The sequence below is a fragment of the Mustelus asterias genome, chromosome 9, assembly GCF_964213995.1.
Source record: "Mustelus asterias chromosome 9, sMusAst1.hap1.1, whole genome shotgun sequence".
NCBI classification, from domain to species: domain Eukaryota; kingdom Metazoa; phylum Chordata; class Chondrichthyes; order Carcharhiniformes; family Triakidae; genus Mustelus; species Mustelus asterias.
Window position 1 is genome coordinate 23,870,231 of NC_135809.1, and position 20,993 is coordinate 23,891,223.

Genomic DNA, 20,993 nt, shown 5'->3' on the forward strand with positions numbered 1-20,993 from the left:
ATTGACCCTAGTGTCAGGGGGATTAGCAGGGTAAATATATGGGGTTACAGGGATAGGGCCTGGGCGGGATCATTGTTGGTGCAGGCTCAATGGGCCAAATGGCCTCCTCCTGTACTGTAAGGAATCTATGGTATGACTTTGGTGTTAAACAGGAGCATTTCAACCATGATCGAATAGCAGAGTGGACTTGATGGGCCAAATGGCCTAATTCTGCTCCTATATCCTATGAACTTATGAAGACATCCTCAATTTGTAATTTCCTTCGCAAAATACTGTGAATGCTGGAATCTGAAACAAAAACAGAATGGCTGGAAAATCTCAGCAGGTCTGACAGCATCTGTGAAGAAAGAATAGAGCTGACGTTTTGAGTCTGGATGACCGTTTGTGATTTTCCAGTATTTTCTGTTTTTGCTGTAATTTCCTTATTTCCCCCTCTGCCAATGTTCCATCCAGATATATAATCAAGATTTGATAAGAAGCAAAAAAAAAACGTCAATTAAGAACCAGGATTTGAACTTCAATCACTTCCAGCATTAATTTCCTGTTTGCCCACACAATCCTTTTGAAATTCCGATCTGCAGTGCACTACTCTATTTAATAGTTGAAAGTCACCAGTTGTTAAAAGAAGCAAGCAAGCAGCTCAAGGGACTGAATACCGGAAAGTTATAGTTTTGAGTCGAAGAGCTGCTCCTGTCTTGACTTAGCTTGACTGGATGGGAGTGAGCGACTTATCATTTCTCAGCTGCACAGCACAGCAATGAATATTACAATCTCACGCAAATGGGCTGAGAAAGAGAATGTGGAGGAATGGTCAGATTCAGCATTGCTGTGTTTCAAATTAAGCCGAATCAGGGATCAACACTGCTCACTGCTGCAGTGGATTCTGTAGTCCAAGACTACCACAGTCTAAAACACAGAAAAAAAAATAGAATAAATATTATTGATTCCCAAAGATATTCTGAAAGTTGTAACGAATGGCACTGTTGGCAGCACGATGGCATAGTGGTTATCACTGCTACCTCACAGCGCGGCCTTGTATGACTGTCTGTGTGAAAGCTGCACGTTCTCCCCCGTCAGCGCGAGTTTCTTCCGGGTGCTCCGGTTTCCTCCCACAGTCCAAAGATGTGCGGGTTAGGTGGATTGGCCATGCTAAATTACCCCTTAGTGTCAGGGGGGTGATCAGGTTAAATACGTGGGGTTAGGTAATAGGGCCTGGGTGGGATTGTTATTGGTGCAAGCGCAATGTGCCAAATGGCCTCCTTCTGCACTGTCGGGAATCTATGATTCTGTGATACGTATACCATACAGAATGCACAGTTCAAGATGGAGCTGACTGCCAACTACTCACAGGGATTTAGAAGAAGTGGACAATGAATGCTGGCCTTGCCAATAACGCTCATATCCTAAGAATGTATAGATTCTAAGAATGCTAGATTCAAACTGATATCCATGGCTCAAACATTGATAATTAATAGCTTTGGACTCTACTCCAAGCTTTACAACAGTTACATTTTAGCACTGTTGTACTCTGAAGAGTTTTACACTAATACAGTTTGCCATATTTAATATTCTATTGTGAATACTGTCACTTGTTGTGACAGTACACTCCTTCTTAAAAGGAAAACTAGCATTGACCATAAATTGACAATTTGACAGATGTCAACTTCAATGTACTGTAAAAAGGCAGTTCTAACCTAGCTATGCATTATACCTTATGTGGTAATGAATGAGGAAAGCTGTCTGTTAACTTTTGTATGAGACACTACTCAAGTCAACATAAAAAGGTCCAATAACACATTTGTCCAAAAGCAGATGAGACCATAATTTCAGCATCCTCAAAAGCATTTATCTCTCAGTCAACATCAAATGACTAACTGGTCATTCACCTCATTGTCTTTGTGGAACCTTACAATAGGCAAATTGGTGGCTATAATTGTTTACAAAACAACAGTGGCTACACTTCATATACAGTATTGTGTGAATACTAACCCAATATGGCTTCTATCATCTCCTGGCAAACAAAAGGAACCAAACTTATGGCTTGTGACATGTCAAAGCGAGAGATCATTTTGTATTCACCTCAAAGGCATTGGTCCATTTGTCGGCATGTAATTAATGAGGACACTGCAGTGATCAGATCTTTGCAATAAGAGTCACTAACAAAGCGAGAGTGCCTGAGGCTGAAGATAACAATTATTATTCACAATGTACAACTTGCACCTTTGTTGTAAGAAACATTACAAGGTTCTTCTTCACCAAAGCACAAATCAGAGCAATTCAGTAGGTCTGGCAGAATCGTGGAGAGAAACAGAGTTAACGCTTCCAGTCCATATGGCACTGCGAAGGGTCATATGGACTCAAAACATTAACTGTGCTTCTACCTCCATAAGTGCTGTGAGACCAGAGTTTATCCAGCATTTTCTGTTTTCATTTCAGATTTCCAGCATCTGCAGTATTTTGCTTTCATAAACCAGAGAAAATGAATCATGGAACAAGGAGGAGGCCATTCGGCCCATCGATTATGCAGCGACCGCAATCCCACCCCTATTCCCATAACCCCACATATTTACCCTGCTAGTCCCCCTGACACTAGGGTCAATTTAGCATGGCCAATCAACCCAACCCGTTCATCTTTGGGCTGTGGGAGAAAACCAGAGCACCCAGAGGAAACCCATGCAGGCACGGGGAGAATGTGCAAACTCCACACAGACAGTAACCCAAAGCCGGAATTGAACCCAGGTCCCTGACACTGAGGCAGCAATGCTAACCACTGTGCCATTGCGCTGCCCATGATGGACACAGTCAACATAGAAAAACTACAGCACAAACAGGCCCTTCGGCCCACAAGTTGTGCCGAACACATCCATACCTTCTAGACCTGCCTATAACCCTCCATCCTATTACGCTCCATGTACTCATCCAGGAGTCTCTTAAAAGACCCTATTGAGTTCGCCTCCACCACCACTGACGGCAGCCGATTCCACTCGCCCATCACCCTCCGTGTGAAAAACTTACCCCTAACATCTCCCCTGTACCTACCCCCCAGCACCTTAAACCTGTGTCCTCTCGTAGCAGACATTTCCACCCTGGGAAAAAGCCTCCGAGAGTCCACCCGATCTATACCTCTCAACATCTTATACACCTCTATTAGGTCTCCTCTCATCCTTCGTCTCTCCAAGGAGAAAAGACCGAGCTCCCTCAGCCTATCCTCATAAGGCATGCCACTCAATCAAGGCAACATCCTTGTAAATCTCCTCTGCACCCTTTCAATCTTTTCCACATCCTTCCTATAGTGAGGCGACCAGAACGGAGCACAGTACTCCAAGTGGGGTCTGACGAGGGTCTTATATAGCTGCATCATTATCCCCGGACTCCTCAACTCAATCCCTCGATTGATAAAGGCCAGCACACCATACGCCTTCTTAACCACCTCCTCCACCTGCGGGGCCGATTGCAGAGTCCTAGTGAGGGAGTGCTGCTCGGGCTGCAGTAGAGTGTGACAGTTGCTGTCTCAGTGAGGGAGTGCTGCTCGGGCTGCAGTAGAGTGTGACAGTTGGTGTCTCAGTGAGGGAGTGCTGCTCGGGCTGCAGTAGAGTGTGACAGTTGGTGTCTCACTGTGGGAGTGCTGCTCGGGCTGCAGTAGAGTGTGACAGTTGCTGTCTCAGTGAGGGAGTGCTGCTCGGGCTGCAGTAGAGTGTGACAGTTGGTGTCTCAGTGAGGGAGTGTTGCTCGGGCTGCAGTGGAGAGTGACAGTTGGGGAAGTGTGGGGAAGTTTTTTGTTTTCTTTTTTTCTTGCTGGTAATGGCTTCAGGGATGGCAGTTCAGGCAGTATGCTGCATCTCCTGTGGGATGTATGTGGTGAGGAAATCCAGTAGTGTTTCAGGAGATTTTAGTTGTAAGAAGTGCATTAGATTGCAGCTTCTGGAGGAGCGTGTAAAGGAGCTGGAGGGGGAGGTAGAGGAACTCCGCATAATTCGGGAGGCGGAGGTGGAAGTTGATAGGAGTTATAGAGAAATAGTAACTCCTAGAAATGAGGCTTGGGTCAATGCCAGGAGGAGGGGTAAGAAGCAATCGGGAAGACAATCCCCTGGGGCGGTTCCCCTCCATAATAGGTTTTCGGTGCTGGAGGCTACAGTTGAGGAGGAATCAACTGAGCATAGAGAGCAGATCTCTGGGGGTGAGCCGAGTGAGAAAGCTCAGGTGGTTAGGGGCTGTAAAAGACTGGGCCTTGTGATTGGGGACTCCACAATTAAGGGGACAGATAGGAGGGTCGGAACTAAAGGTAGGGACTCAGGGTTGGTGTGTTGCCTACCAGGGGCTGGGGTCCGGGATGTGTCTGACAGGGTATTCAGGACTCTTAGGGGGGAGGGAGATAAACCACAAGTTATTGTACATGTGGGGACACACGACATAGGGAGGATAGGGGAAGGGGATATTAGGCAGGGATTTATGGAGTTGGGGTGGAAACTAAAGGCCAAGACTGACAGAGTGGTTATCTCTGGACTCTTGCCTGTACCACGGGATAGTTTAGAGAGGAATAGGGAGAGGGAAGGTTTGAATTCATGGCTGAGGGGATGGTGCAGGAGGGAGGGGTTCAGGTACTTAAGCAATTGGGGCTCGTACTGGGGAAGGTGTGACCTCTATGAGAAGGATGGTCTACACCTTAATCAGAAGGGGACCAATATCCTGGGGGGTAAATTTGCTAAGGCCATGCAGGGAGGTTTAAACTGATTCGGGGGGGGGGAGGGATCCTGAGTAGTGGGGCTGAAAGTGAGGGATGCATGGATGGGGACTGCAATGCACGGCATTGCAGAGGTGGGGTGGAGCAGGGTTTGAAATGTGTATACTTCAATGCCAGGAGTATTCGCAATAAAGTGGGTGAACTTGCAGCGTGGATCAGTACCTGGGACTTCGATGTTGTGGCTATTTCAGAGACATGGATAGAGCAGGGGCAGGAATGGATGCTGCAGGTCCCGGGGTTCAAATGTTTTAGTCGAAGTAGGGAAGGAGGTAGAAGAGGGGGAGGGGTAGCATTATTGGTCAGAGATTGTATCACAGTGTCAGAGAGGAGGTTTGATGAGGACTTATCTGTTGAGGTAGTATGGGCGGAGATTAGAAATAGGAGAGGAGAGGTCACCCTGTTGGGAGTCTTTTATAGACCTTCTAAAAGTTCTAGAGAGGTTGAGGAAAGGATTGCGGAGTCAATCCTGCTTAGGAGTGAAAGTAATAGGGCAATTGTTATGGGGGATTTTAACTTGACTAATATTGACTGGAATTGTTATAGCTCTAGCTCGTTAGAGGGGTCAGTTTTTGTTCAAAGCGTGCAGGAAGGTTTTTTGACTCAGTATGTAGACAGGCCAACTAGAGGTGAGGCTATATTGGATCTGGTGCTGGGAAATGAGCCAGACCAGGTGCTAGACTTGGAAGTTGGTGTGCATTTTGGTGATAGTGACCACAATTCGGTTACGTTCACCTTAGTGATGGAAAGGGATAGGCATGAACCTCGGGCCAGTGGTTTTAGCTGGGGGAAGGGTAATTATGAGGCTATTAGGAGAGAATTAGGAAACATAGGTTGGACTAGGAGATTACAGGGACTGGGAACGTCCGACATGTGGAGTTTTTTCAAGGAGCAGCTACTGCGAGTCTGTGATAGGTATGTCCCTGTCAGGCAAGGAGGAATTGGTAGGGCTAGGGAACCGTGGTGCACCAAAAAAGTTTCTTTGTTGGTTAAAAAGAAAAAGGAGGCTTATGTTCGGATGAGACGTGAGCACTCGGGTAGTGCACTAGAAAGCTTTAGATTGGCTAAGAGGGAGTTGAAGAGCGAGCTTAGAAGGGCTAAAAGGGGACATGAGAAGACTTTGGCGGATAGGGTTAAAGAGAATCCTAAGGCGTTCTATAGGTATGTCAAGAACAGAAGGTTGGTTAGGGCAAGTTTAGGGCCAGTTATAGATGGCAGAGGGAAGTTATGTGTGGAACCGGAGGAGATTGGTGAAGCATTGAACCAATATTTCTCTTCGGTGTTCACGCAAGGGGACATGAATATAGCTGAGGAGGACACTGGGTTGCAAGGGAGTAGAATAGACAGTATTACAGTTGATAAGGAGGATGTGCAGGATATTCTGGAGGGTCTGAAAATAGATAAATCCCCTGGTCCGGATGGGATTTATCCAAGGATTCTCTGGGAGGCAAGAGAAGTGATTGCAGAGCCTCTGGCTCTGATCTTCAGGTCGTCGTTGGCCTCTGGTATAGTACCAGAAGATTGGAGGTTAGCGAATGTTGTCCCATTGTTTAAGAAGGGGAACAGAGACTTCCCCGGGAATTATAGACCGGTGAGTCTCACTTCTGTTGTCGGCAAGATGTTGGAAAAAATTATAAGGGATAGGATTTATAGTTATTTGGAGAGTAATGAATTGATAGGTGATAGTCAGCATGGTTTTGTGGCAGGTAGGTCGTGCCTTACTAACCTTATTGAGTTTTTTGAGAAAGTGACCAAGGAGGTGGATGGGGGCAAGGCAGTGGACGTGGTATATATGGATTTTAGTAAGGCGTTTGATAAGGTTCACCATGGTAGGCTTCTGCAGAAAATGCAGATGTATGGGATTGAGGGTGATCTAGGAAATTGGATCAGGAATTGGCTAGCGGATAGGAAACAGAGGGTGGTGGTTGATAGTAAATATTCATCATGGAGTGCGGTTACAAGTGGTGTACCTCAGGGATCTGTTTTGGGGCCACTGCTGTTTGTAATATTTATTAATGATCTGGATGAGGGTATAGTTGGGTGGATTAGCAAATTTGCTGATGACACCAAAGTCGGTGGTGTGGTAGACAGTGAGGAAGGGTGTCGTAGTCTGCAGGAAGACTTAGACAGGTTGCAAAGTTGGGCCGAGAGGTGGCGGATGGAGTTTAATGCGGAGAAGTGTGAGGTAATTCACTTTGGTAGGAATAACAGATGTGTTGAGTATAGGGCTAACGGGAGGACTTTGAATAGTGTGGAGGAGCAGAGGGATCTAGGTGTATGTGTGCATAGATCCCTGAAAGTTGGGAATCAAGTAGATAAGGTTGTTAAGAAGGCATATGGTGTCTTGGCGTTTATTGGTAGGGGGATTGAATTTAGGAGTCGTAGCGTTATGTTGCAACTGTACACAACTCTGGTGCGGCCGCACTTGGAGTACTGTGTGCAGTTCTGGTCCCCACATTACAGGAAGGATGTGGAGGCTTTGGAGAGGGTGCAGAGGAGGTTTACCAGGATGTTGCCTGGTATGGAGGGGAGATCCTATGAGGAGAGGCTGAGGGATTTGGGATTGTTTTCGCTGGAAAGGCGGCGGCTAAGAGGGGATCTTATTGAAACATATAAGATGATTAGAGGTTTAGATAGGGTGGATAGTGATAGCCTTTTTCCTCTGATGGAGAAATCCAGCACGAGGGGGCATGGCTTTAAATTGAGGGGGGGTAGTTATAGAACCGATGTCAGGGGTAGGTTCTTTACCCAGAGGGTGGTGAGGGATTGGAATGCCCTGCCAGCATCAGTAGTAAATGCGCCTAGTTTGGGGGCGTTTAAGAGATCCGTAGATAGGTTCATGGACGAAAAGAAATTGGTTTAGGTTGGAGGGTCACAGTTTTTTTTTTTTTAACTGGTCGGTGCAACATCGTGGGCCGAAGGGCCTGTTCTGCGCTGTAATGTTCTATGTTCTATGTTCTATGGACCCGGACCCCAAGGTCCTTCTGATCCTCTACAGTACTAAGAGTCTTTCCCTTTATATTGCACTCCTTCATCCCATTTGACCTACCAAAATGGACCACGACGCACTTATCTGGGTTGAAGTCCATCTGCCACTTGTCCGCCCAGTCTTGCATCCTATCTGTGTCCCTCTATAACTTCTGACATCCCTCCAGACTATCCACAACCCCACCAACCTTCGTGTCATCGGCAAACTTACCAACCCATCCCTCCGCTTCCTCATCCAGGTCATTTATGAAAATGACAAACAGCAAGGGTCCCAGAACAGATCCCTGGGGCACACCACTGGTGACTGACCTCCATTTAGAAAACGACCCATCTATACCCACTCTCTGCCTTTGGGCAAGCCAGTTCTGGATCCACCGGGCAGCAGCCCCTTGGATCCCATGCCCTCTCACTTTTTCTAGAAGCCTTGCATGGGGGACCTTATCGAACGCCTTGCTAAAATCCATATAAACCACATCTACCGCCATCCCTTCGTCAATGTGTTTAGTCACATTTTCGAAGAACTCCACCAGGCTCGTAAGGCACGATCTGCCCTTGACAAAGCCATGCTGAGTATTCTTGAGCATACTAAACCTCTCTAAATGCTCATATATCCTGTCCCTCAGGATCTTCTCCATCAGTTTACCAACCACTGAGGTTAGACTCACTGGTCGGTAATTTCCTGGGCTATCCCTATTCCCCTTCTTGAAAATAGGAACCACATCCGCAATCCTCCAACATCTCTTCCGTCTCCATTGACGACGCAAAGATCATTGCCAGAGGCTCTGCAATTTCCTCCCTCGCCTCCCACAGTAACCTGGGGTACATCCCATCCGGACCCGGCGACTTATCTATCTTGATGCCATTCAAAGATTCCAGCACAACCTCTTTCTTAAAGTCCACATACTCAATCCTTTCAGTCCACCGCACGCCCGCAGTACATCCACCCAGGTCCTTCTCCTCTGAAAACCGAGGCAAAATACTCATTGAGCACCTCTGCCATTTCTACTAGTTCCGTACAGACTTTCCCACCTTCACCTTTTATAGGCCCTATTCCGTCACATCTCATCCTTTTACTCTTCACATATTTGTAGAATGCCTTAGGGTTCTCCTTAATCCTACCTGCCAGGGCCTTCTCGTGACCCCTTCTGGCTCTCCTAATTTCCCTCTTTACTCCCTTCCTACAAGCCGTATACTCTTCTAAATCCCTATCTTCGCCAAGCTCTGAGCCTTTTGTACGCTTTTCTTTTCTTCTCGACTAGGTCCCGCACAGCTTTCGTGCACCACGGTTCCTTTAACCGACCAACACCTCCTTGTCTGCTCGGAACGTTGTCCTGTAGAACTCTAGACAGACATTCCTTGAAAAACTGCCACCTCTCTTCAGTACATTTCCCTGAGAATACCTCCTTCCAATTTACTCCTCTAATTTGCTGTCTAATGTCTTCATATTTCCCCTTACTCCATATAAACACTATCCTAGCTTGCCTGATCCTCTGTTTTTCCAATGCAAGCCTAAAGGAGATAGAGTTATGATCGCAATCCCCAAGATGCTCTCCCACTGAGAGATCTGACACCTGTCCAGGTTCATTGGTCAGTATCAGATCAAGTACAGCCTCTCCTCTTGTAGGCTTGTCCACATGCTGTGTCAGGAAACTCTCCTGAACACACCTAACAAACTCTTCCCCATCCAATCCCCTTACCCTAGGGATATTCCAATCTACGTTTGGGAAATTAAATTCTCCCATCACAACAACTCTGCTATTACTGCAACTCTCCAGGATCTGTTTCCCTATCTGCTCCTCCACCTTCCTGTTACAATTGGGTGGCCTGTAGAAAACTCCCAGCAAAGTGACCGGTCCCTTCCCACTCTGAACTTCCACCCACAGAGACTCGGTGGACAATCCCTCCACAGCATACACCTTCTCTACAGCTGTGACACTATCCCTGATCAGCAGTGCCACTCCACCCCCTCTCTTGCCTCCCTCCCTGTCCTTCCTGAAACATCTGAATCCCGGCACCTGGAGTATCCAGTCCTGTCCGAGACATCCAAGTCTCCGTAATGGCCACCACATCATACTTCCAGGCATCGATCCACGCTCTGAGCTCATCCCCTTTATTCACTATACTCCTGGCATTAACGTAAACACATCTCAATCCTTTGGTCTGAGCTCTCCCCTTCTCTATTCCCTGTCCATCCGCCCTCTTGCACTGCCTATAACCCTTCTCTGTTTGCGAGCTACCTTCCTCACTCTGTCACCTCATTTTGATCCCCTCCCCCCAACCTATCTAGTTTAAACTCTCCCCAGTAGCCTTAGCCAACCTTCCTGCCAGGAAATTGGTCCCCCTGGGATTCAAGTGCCACCCGTTTTTTGTGTACAGGTCACACCTGCCCCTGAAGAGGTCCCAATGGTCCAGGAACCTGAATCCCTGCCCCCTGCACCAGTCCCTCAGCCACACATTCACCCTCCACCTCACTCCATTCCTGCCCTCACCCTCCCGTGGCACAGGTAGCAATCCTGAGATTACTACCTTTGCTTTCCTCCTTCTCAGCTGTCTCCCTAATTCCCTATACTCTCTTTTCATGACCCCTTCCCAAAGGAGGGAATTTTAGAAGAGATGACTAAAATTTTAGTCTCAAGTTAGGAGAGATAGGTGAAAAGATTCCAGAGATAATGCCAGAGCTTGGGGTCTATTAAATATTATTCCTGGGGTTCACTTAATGCACTGCACAGGGAACATAGCTGTCACAGAGGAAGGGTGTCCGGCATAGCGGCAGATTTAAAGTGTTGCTGCTCTTTCTGAAAGTTAGTCATACAGTGCAGAAAAGGCTCTTTGGCCCATCAAGGCTCCACTGACAAGGGAATGGCCCATCGTACAATCAAACGAAGAATTAGAGTACTAATTTAGAACATGGGAGATGAGCAAATGACCAGGATAAAGAAAGGATTGCCTCGTTTATAGAGAGGGACCTGTCAGTGATGATGCATGAGGTGTAGCAACGGATTGCCATCATAAATTTATATTCATGGATCATCCGCGAATACGAAGAGGTCTTTAAGCAGGTCAACGAGATGGCCCAGTAAGGATGACGATGAGTCAGGCAAGAAAGCTTGCACCTGCAGAGAGCTGGCAAAACTAAATACATTCAGCTAAATACAGTTAGCATCAAGCTAACTGGTATGGTGTGCCTTCAACTCAAACACCTCAACCACAACATTTCCCACTGAGTCATAGAATCATAGAAACCCTACAGTACAGAAAGAGGCCATTCGGCCTATCGAGTCTGCACCGACCACAATCCCACCCAGACCCTACTCCCATATCCCTAGTCATAGAAGCTTACAGCATGGAAACAGGCCCTTCCACCCAACTTGTCTATGCTGCCCATTTTTTACCATTAAGCTATTCTCAATTGCCTGTGTTTGGCCCATATCCCTCTATACCCATCTTATCCATGTAATTGTCTAAATGCTTTTTAAAAGACAAAATTGTACCGTCTCTATGACTATCTCTGGCAGCTGGTTCCTGACACACACCACCCTCTGTGTGAAAAGATTGCCCCTCTGGACCCTTTTGTATCTCTCCCCTCTCACCTTAAACCTATGCCCTCTACGTTTTAGACTCCCCTACCTTTGGGAAGGGATGTTGACTATCTACTGGATAAAGCTAGCCCTACTCTCACTATCACAAGGCACCTACTGAGTAATGACACTTACAACTTGCAAGAAAAACGTGCAATGTTGTAGCTCATCTATGAAAAAAACATAGGCTGACTAAAACCTCCACCAGCATCAAATTACTGACTACACTGAGGTCTATAAGATGGATAAATTTCAGGGGAAGCCAAATAGACATGAGCAAGGAAGGAATGGTTACACTGATACGTTTGATAGTTAGATGAAGAGATGGGCCAGTAGGCTCAGGCGGAACATAGACACCAGTGTTGACCATTTAGGTCAACTGAAGGATTTCCTTCTTGTACTTTTTATGGAGTTGATTTCAATATGTTTTGTGAAGCAGGGTGTCGCTCTATCACCTCACAGCACTTTAAAACGGATTAGAATTGGAGTTTAAAAAAGTCTGCAATGCAAAGATGACAGGAGCAAGAGAAAGTGAATGGTTCTATCAGTATGCTCTGTCTGGGCTTCAATGAATAATCCTCAAAATAGTGGGACCAGAAAGGGTGAGGACAATTGACACCAATCCAAGTGGAGATTGTGCAGTCTGGTACTCACCACTGGCCCTATTTCACCTACCATTCACATTCTCACATATGCAGCAGACATTTCTGTCATCCATTTACCTATCATGCACTCCAGCATTATCCAGACAAGATGACATGTTTGCTTATAAGGGGTCAGGGTACTACAGGCTCCGTGGGGGAAACTCATTCATTTCCTGCTGCGGCAAGTGTTCTCAAGTGGTGGAGCTGGCTATCTGACAACAGCATCACTTACTCCACCTGCGGCAGGCACCAGCATTAATACACCCACTCTTCGACTGGGAGAATCTAGAGTTAGTCTTCAAGAATTGAGCAAAACACCAAGGAAGAATGAGGAGCAGCAGGTGGAAAATGGCAGAACACCAGCTCATAAATCATAAGTTCAACGCACAAGTAGTACTATGAGGGCCTTCAATTCGAAGGATACTCATGAGTACTTGACATTGTGGAAGGGTAGGAAAAAACGCAAAGGAGGTGGGGTAGCTCTGTTAATAGTTAATTCAGCAGTGCAGTAGCCAGAAATGATCTTGCTTTGGAGGATCAAGATGCAGCATTAGTGTGTGTGGAGGCAAGAAATAGCAAAGGAAGAAATCACTGGTAAATGTAGATTATAGTCCTCTGAAAATAGCTACATAGGAGAGTCATAGAGGTTTACAGAATGGAAACAGGCTCTCTGGTCCGACTTGTCCATGCCGCCCTTTTTTTTTAAACGACTAAGCTAGTCCCAATTGCCCCCATTTGGCCCATATCCTTCGATAGCCATCTTACTCATGCAACCGTCTAAACGCTTTTTAAAAGACAAAATTGTTTTATTGACGTGCTGGTAAACTTCTGGAACTCGGAGTGACTTGATGTCTTTCCACACTTTGATGAGACTCTTTAGCAGGCTCCAATCGTTCTCCTGTCCCATGTGACACATTCTTCAGGTTGTTCCGATCTCAGATTTATATTCCATAAGTCTTCTCTGTGCCACTGGGCTTTTCACATGACGATAATCAGTAATGCTCTTCATTGTGTTCCTTAGGGCACACAACTAGTCAGAGGAAAGGCTGACAAGATTTTTCTGTTGTCGAAATAGATACTGGTCATACAGCTGGGCCAATTTGCTTGCCAACGCATGCTCACTGCTAAACATAGGATGGTGTGTGAACACAATGCCAGCAACATCAATGCCCAGTTGAAAATGTCCCTGGATCTTCAGCAATGTATTATCACACATGGACCTCTCAGCCTTTCTATACAGAGTTTCTAATGCAGGATTCACTTTTTCATGCAGTGAAAACATGGGAGGTCCAGTTTGGGTCCTTTTAATAGGGTCAGCCAAGGCTATAATTCTGCCATCACTTCCATCATAGTTGGATGGGGCATAAATCAAGAAATATTGATGGCTTGTAAGAAAGGTACTGTAATAATCATAAGAGATTTTAATCATCATACAGATAGATTGAATTAGATTGCCAAAGATAGCCTGGAGGATACAAAGATAGGCAGGAAAACAAATTGTGTGTTTGTGCGAGTGTGTAGCGGAGGGAGTGGGGGGGGGGGATGGAATTAGGTTTTCAGAAAGAAACAAAAAGCAGAATATTATTTAAATGGAGAGGAGCTGCAGAATGCTATGGTACAGAGGGATTTGGGATCCATGTATATGAATTACAAAAGGTTTGCTTGCAGTATTACAGGAAGGCAAATAGAATGTTGGTCTCTATTGCAAAGTGGAAGGAATATATAAGGAAGTCTTGTTAATAAGTGGGTCACCGCATTGGTGAGACCACACCTAAAGTCATGTGTACAGTTTTAGTCTCCAAACTTGAGGGATATACTTGCATTGGGAGCAGCTGAGTGGAGGCTCACTCGGCTGGTGCCTGGGATGAAGGGGTTGTCTTATGAAAAAAGGTTGAGCAGGTTGGCTCATACTCAATGGAATTGGGAAGAAGGAGAGGTGACCTGACGGAAACATAAGATTCTGAGTGCAGCTTGACAGGAGCAAATCTAGATTTAAGGGACAAAGTTTAAAAATCAGGTGCTTCCCATTTAAGGAGACAAGGAGGAATTTATTTTCTCAGATTTGGAATTCTCTTCTTGAGAGGGGATTGGATGCTGTGACGTTGGATATATTCAAGACTGGGCTAGACAGATTTGAATCTACAAAGGAGTCACGTGTCAAGGGGGGTTGGTACAAGCAGCAAAATGGGATTAAGGTTACCACAATAAGGTCAACCATCTTCATGAATAGCAGAGAAGGCTCGAGAGGCCAAATAGCTTACTCTGTTCCAATTTATGATCAACATCCATGAATTAATTCTGTCTACTTTCACATGATAGGGAATCATCTGGATCGTCATATATTATTTCATTCTCTCACTGTGGATTCTGACCTGTTCTGGTGCAGATCCAGGGACATGCTGAGGGCACATTCAGTGGTGGAGCAAAGAAGAAACAATGCTGTACATTGACATGGCTAATGCCAACCTAGAAAGAGGCTCGGCCCAAACATTACAGTTTTGGAAGGGGCACGATTAGTTTTAACAAACAGGAAATATGCAGCCATGATCAGCCCAAGATTCTTTAAGTAGGCAGCAACCTCATTTGTTTCCTCCAGTGCTGCAGCACCTAAAAGGAACTCTAGATTTGGTCATACTAGACAAATTTCCAGAGGTTTTCGGGTGCTGTAGTAGTTGCCCTACCTCTGAGCCAGAAGCCTTGGGTTCAAGTCTCATTCTGGGATTTGATAGCCACAGAAGATGCATTCGTATCACAGCCAAACAGGGTTGTCTATCGACCAGCAAATATTTCCAAGCCTATGGCAGGTGGTAAGAGCAGGAGAGTTTCCTGTTCAGCCAGAATCTGCAGAAGGCAATAGCAAACCATTGTAGTACCTTGCCCAGCACAACCATGGAGCAACACATGGAAGTCCATGGTTGCCAATGCCCTCCTCCTTGGGGCCTGCATGGTACCCTTAGTGCTTGTTACTGGAAGAAAGAGATGGACAAAACACTGCGAGAATAAAGCTCCAATTTAGAGAACGTGAATCAATTATTTGAATTTAAATATTTAATTTTCACTTTGTGAAGGGAGAAAATTTACAGTGAAGCAGATTAACATGCATTCATTTCCTGCTACGTTATGTCGGTCAAAGTATAGAATAATGCAAACCCAGTACTGGGTTGAGAACATGCACTCAGAGCTATTTTAATTGGAGCAACAGTGCATCTTCACTAAAACTGATGTATTTTCGATGCTGCCCTTTTGCCTTCCTGATTGCTGTTTGAGGAAGTCCCAGTTTCACCAACAGAAGCCATGAGCCTTTAATGAACTTGCAGTCATAGAAACCCTACAGTGCAGAAGGAGGCCTTTCGGCCCATCAAATCTGCATCAACTCTCCGACAAAGCATCTTGCCCAGCCCCATTCCCTTAACCCTACTAATCTAACCAACACATCTTTGGACATTAAGGGACAATTTAGCATGGCCAATCCACCCAACCTGCACAACTTTGTACTGTGTGAGGAAATCGGAGCACCCAGCGGTAACTCACGCAGGCACGGGGAGAATGTGCAAACTCCACACAGAGAGTGACCCAAGCCTGTTACTGAATCTAGGTCCCTGGTGCTGTGAAGCAGCAATGCTAACCACTGTGCCATCCACTGCAATGGACTGGCCTGTGCATCCCAACATCCAAGCAATATGCATGGTGCACTCGTGGATTTTCCAACTCGTCTTGAACTGGATGTATTTATAATCAAGGCATCACAAAATGTACTTAAAGGTTTGAAATCAGGATGGTATAAAAGTTCAAAGTTGAATGTATGCTGTAATTTCAGCCTCATCTCCACAGTTTGCACGTCCAAAAAAGGTAGTTCAGAGTGGCAAGAAAAGAAGCACGTTAATAATAGTATTTGTACTACCCAAGTTCTCTAACTCCATTGTATGGCGTAAAATGGCTTTCTACTTAGCAATATGCCTTCCACACCTAAAGATTGTGCACTTAGCAAATTCAATAGAATTCCACTTAGCTTGCAACAGAATAAATTCATCTTGTTGGGCTGATGAAACAATGACTTGAGTATCTAAATTAGCTAATCATCTCAAGACCATCTCGTATCGATTGCAGCAATCATATTCTTTGAACTTTCATGATGGGGGAAATGACAATTCTTGAACAAAGACAGAATATGTTGGAAATACTCAGAAATATGACAGCATATGTGGAGAGAGAGAGAGAGAAATAGGATTAACATTTTCAGACCTGTAGTTTTTCCTCAGGCCATACACCCGAAACATCAACACTTGCTCTCCCAACAGATGCTGCCAGCTCCAGAGGGTGTTAATAGGACCCAAACAGACTGGTGAAGCCAAAAATCAAGACACCAGAGTTTTTCTTTGTTGAGAGAGTTTATTGACTTGTTCAGTCTGTCATGAGGCTCTGCCCTTTTAGTTTCTGCAAAAAAAAACAATTCTCCATCTTTCAACTGACTGGAAATATTACAATTTTAACTGAGACAAAGTGAAGTACTTAAAAATGCAAGGCCACATTCCAAGGTGAAGATGGGAAACCAACAAATCAGCCTCAGGGAAGAGTGAAGAGAGAGATATTTCCTATAATCCAGACACCCATCAAAACTCATATCAGTCTGAGGAAGAGAGTTGTACTAGCTATTGAAACAATGGCTGCCAAAGACAGATACACCCTAAAGGTAAGGCTGTCCAGCCACTAGAGAGAGATTACAAGCGATACCGATGATATCAAGAAAGTCAGAGGAAACGGGCTGAGCACTGCTATTCATCCTGTCTTGGAATAATTGCCCCCCTGGTTCAGGAAGCCATTTTTACCAGAAACCTACCAGCAAACTGAGAGATCTCGTAATAATTGCAACATCTTCTATATCTGGCCTCATCCAAGACCTAGATCGGCCATAGCATTTAAAATCTACACCTCAAGGACAATCAACGAACACGTAACCATATATTTGTTTATCTTTTTTGAAAAAGCTCCTTATTTCTGTGTGTGTGGCCAAATGATTGCATGAGGGCCAAATGCATGACATTGCAACTTATTATTTTCCTTGGGTTTGGTGGTTAACAAAATTGTTCTGTCATTGATTTAAGAAACCTTGTTTGATTGGTCCCTTATTGCTCACAACTTAAAAATTAAATACATTCTGATTTGGAAAAGGCATATCATTGCGAAAAATAAACGTACATCTTTGTTGCGACCAACCGAGAAGAAGCCAGTGCATCCCTCCGCACTTGGTAATAGATCTCACAGACACCACCCAGTGTCCCAGCTATCCCCTTGTTATATGCTCTTTGAAATAAATCAAATATAAATAAATCCCCTATTTACACATGCTCAAAGACAAAAACACCCATCACCTGTTTCTCTAAACCTTAATGTAATTGACAAGAGGCCAGCCCTTCAGTATTTCAAACTTTATCCATTTTTATTTCAGATCTCCAACATCTGCACTATTTTGCTTTTGGATGAATATAGTTGCTAAGCTCTCACACAGCCAAAGATAAAAACAACCCTAGAAATAAGCTGACAATCCAAAAAGAATTGCACAGTTGAAAAACAACTCTCAGCAAAAGGCCTACGACCGCTGTTTCACAGTGGCCGAAATTTAAATTTCTTTTTATTAAATTGGATTTCATTTCTTTATTGGTGTTCTGGGATCACATGCTGCAACTCAATTTTTGTGAAAATGGGAAACTATAGGTCACACATGAGACAAATGAAAACTATTAGTTATAATGGGGCACGAACCAAACCAACAGTTCGATCTAATATATACAGTGAAACAAAGTGAAGTACACAAAAAGGGGAACTTGAAAATTTTCAAAGGGTGGGAGGTGCATTAGTAATTCTTCAAGCATCTGGGTTCTGTGGACGTGTCCCTCTAGGGCATTTAAAAATATATATATACACATGTTTATCAGCATTCTTCCTGCATTTTGAAATGCTGTGTAATTCTTTTTCCTTCCTTCTACAATCTACAGGTTTTAACATCCATGTTTGGATGTTATGACTTGGGTTCTTCTCACACGCTGGTCAAAACCCTATCACCCCGGAATCGGGTGGGGGAGGGTCACAGAACAGAAATCTCCGTTGGCCTTGGGCAGGATTTTCCAATCTCGCCTCAGCTAGGCCGCAAAATCCCGCCCGCTGTCTTTTTCTTAAATTAATTTGTGGGACGTGGGCGTCACTGACTGGCCAGCATTTATTGCTCATCCCCAATTGCCCTCAAGAAGGTGGCGGTGAGCTGCCTTCTTGAAACGCTGTTACAACTGATTGACTTGCTAGGCCATTTCAGAGAGCAGTTTAAGAGTCAACCATCTTTCTGGGGCTCTGGAGTCACATGTAGGCCAGACCAGGTAAGGATGGCAGATTTCCTTCCCTAAAAGGACATTAGCAAACAAGATGGGTTTTTCCAACAATCGACAATGGTTTCATGATCAGCAGTAGATTCTTAATTCCAGATTTTTTTTATTGAATTGAAATTCCACCATTTGCCATGGCGGGATTCGAACCCGGGTGCCCAGATCATTAGGTGAGTTTCTCGTCCAGCAATAATACCAGTAGGCCATCGCCTCTCCTTTTAGTCTTTTTAATCCTGGTGGTATATTTTCCCATATGCCTTGACCCCACATGTGTCTCAATTAAAATGAGAAGCAAGGACGTATAACTCCCATGTCTGCAGAGGACAAATTTACAAGCCAAACCCCAAGGAGAGTGGAAAAAGTTTGGGATTCATGGAATGCTGTGAAGAATTATCAGCATGAGGAATCAGCTAAAAGGTAACACTTTCACACCTAGAGTCAGAGGATCATCTATTCAAGCCCCACTTCACTGCACATCAAGGCTGACACATCAGTGAGTGAAAGCTCGGAGGTGCTGACTTTTCACGAAACATTAAACCAATCTGTCTTCTCAGCTAAATGTAAAAAAACTACAGCACGATTCAAAGAACTGCAGAGCCCTCCCAACATTCATTCTTCAACTAACATTAAAACAGTGCAGTGTGCATGATCTTGGTCTGTAAAAGTTGTTTTTTATGTTTCATTACCTTACAAACATACTAAGTTGGCTGTGAAATTTTACCATTCCAAAATCCCATGAACCCCCAAAATTTTCCACTCGCTTTGGGATTCGGTTTGTAAAAATCATAAGAAATTGGAGTTAGGTGTCCTTGCTTCTCTTTTACATTGAGACACAGGTATAGGGGAGAGGGGGGGGGGGGGGGGGGTCAAGGCCCACAGGAAAAGATACCATCAGGGTTGCACGGACTAAGAGACAAGCGTCAGGGACCCAGATTCGGTTCTGGCTTGGGTCGCTGTCTGTATGGAGTCTGCGCGATCTCCTTGCGTCTGCGTGGGTTTCCTCTGGGTGCTCCGGTTTCCTCCTGCAGTCTGAGGGACATGCTGGTTGGGTGCATTGGCCATGCTAGGTTCTCCCTCGGTGTACCCGAACAGGTGCCAGAATGTAGTGACACAGTGGCTTCATTGCAGTGTTCATGTAAGCCTACTTGTGACTAATAAAGAAACTTTACCTTTAACTTCACAATGTGAGAAAAAGTCATTGGCTTATCGATACCAAACCCAGATTTAAGTCGGTGAATTGTAGCAGGAAGGGAAGCGGACAAGGAAAAGATCGACTATTCTAAAAAGGCAAGCTCCTTGCTTCTGTTAGATATTCTGAACACCAAGCAACTGAACTTGTCCAGCACACTAAAGATTATTCAAAAGTACTGAAATGCAAGTGATCAGCTTTACTTTCTGCAAGCAGAAATGATTTTGAGGTTTAGTCTCGTGTATCAAGACCTGGGTTTATTTCAGATCCGATGTCAAGGGACTTGTGGGATGAAGCAGGCTTGTGCAGCATCCAGGGATGCATGTTGAGTAATATTGTTTGTAGCACACTACCTGTAATTCTGCACATCTGCAACCTATTGTGCCAAGGCCAGGTAGTATCCAGCAGCGTGGAAAGCAAAAATGCAGCAAATGCAATGGTTTAATTGATCATCTGAACATAGGTGATGTCTGTTAGGGTAGCAATAAAGTTAAGACTGCCCTTCTCTCGAGCCTGTCTGGTGCTTGCTTGTTCTCCAATGCCCACTATTTTGGCATCGCTTCTCGGCCTTTTGGCTAAGATCAAGTGTAGTATGGATAGGATGCTGCACTCGGTTGAGGTCATTGGGTTACATTGAAGCTTCATATGTTTCACATGAAGCAATTTTTTAAAGCGGCATCTCGGCCTTTTGGCTAAGATGCAAATGAGTTCAAGTCTTGGAGGAGGTATTACTTTCCCTTCTCCAATCAGCTTGGCTCATGTAGATCAGGCCCAGGACAGGGTGATTTGGTCGCTCACCCCGTCTTGTCAGCCTGGATCAGAAATGTCTCAACTTGTTGAGACTCTGAATTGGATTTGATTTGATTGAATTGGAAAAGTATTTTTAAAAATGTGTCAACTTAAAACAGCTTCTTTGCAATATGAACAGACAGATTGATGGATACATCAGTTCAATACCTCCAATCAATTTGTAAAAAGAGGTCATTAAAACTTTCTCAAACTGTGTAATCCTTAAACTCTTCTCCTAGGTTCATAGAATAAATATTACACAGAGAAGGAGGTCACTAAGACTGTTCCTGCTCTTTCAAAGTGCGATCCAATAAGTGCGATTCCTGGCTCTCTTCCATATTCTAACAATTTTTTCTCCTTGAAAAGAATTATTCAATTCACTTGAGAAAACCATTCAATCGGTTTCCAGCACCTTATCGAGTAGTGCATTCCAAATCCTAATCACAAATTGCATTAAAACGTTTTTCTTTTCAAGTCACTTCTGCCACTCACCTTAAAATCGGTAGCCTCCGATTATCAATCAACCATTGGAAACATTTTCTCTTTATCTAAACCCTTCCTGATTTTGAACACTTCTCTCAAATCTCATCTTAACTGGACAAACATGAAAAAAGAGAGTGCTGATGCTGGAAATCTGAAACAAAAACAAAGTGCCGGAAACAGGTCAAGTAGCACCTATGGAGAGAAACGGTG

The 20,993-nt window shown here is 44.7% G+C and overlaps 1 pseudogene; it reads left to right on the forward strand.

Moving 5' to 3' along the window:
* Positions 1-20,066: 20,066 nt before the first annotated feature.
* LOC144499396 (U2 spliceosomal RNA) lies at positions 20,067-20,270 on the forward strand (annotated as a pseudogene).
* The last annotated feature ends 723 nt before the right edge of the window (positions 20,271-20,993 follow it).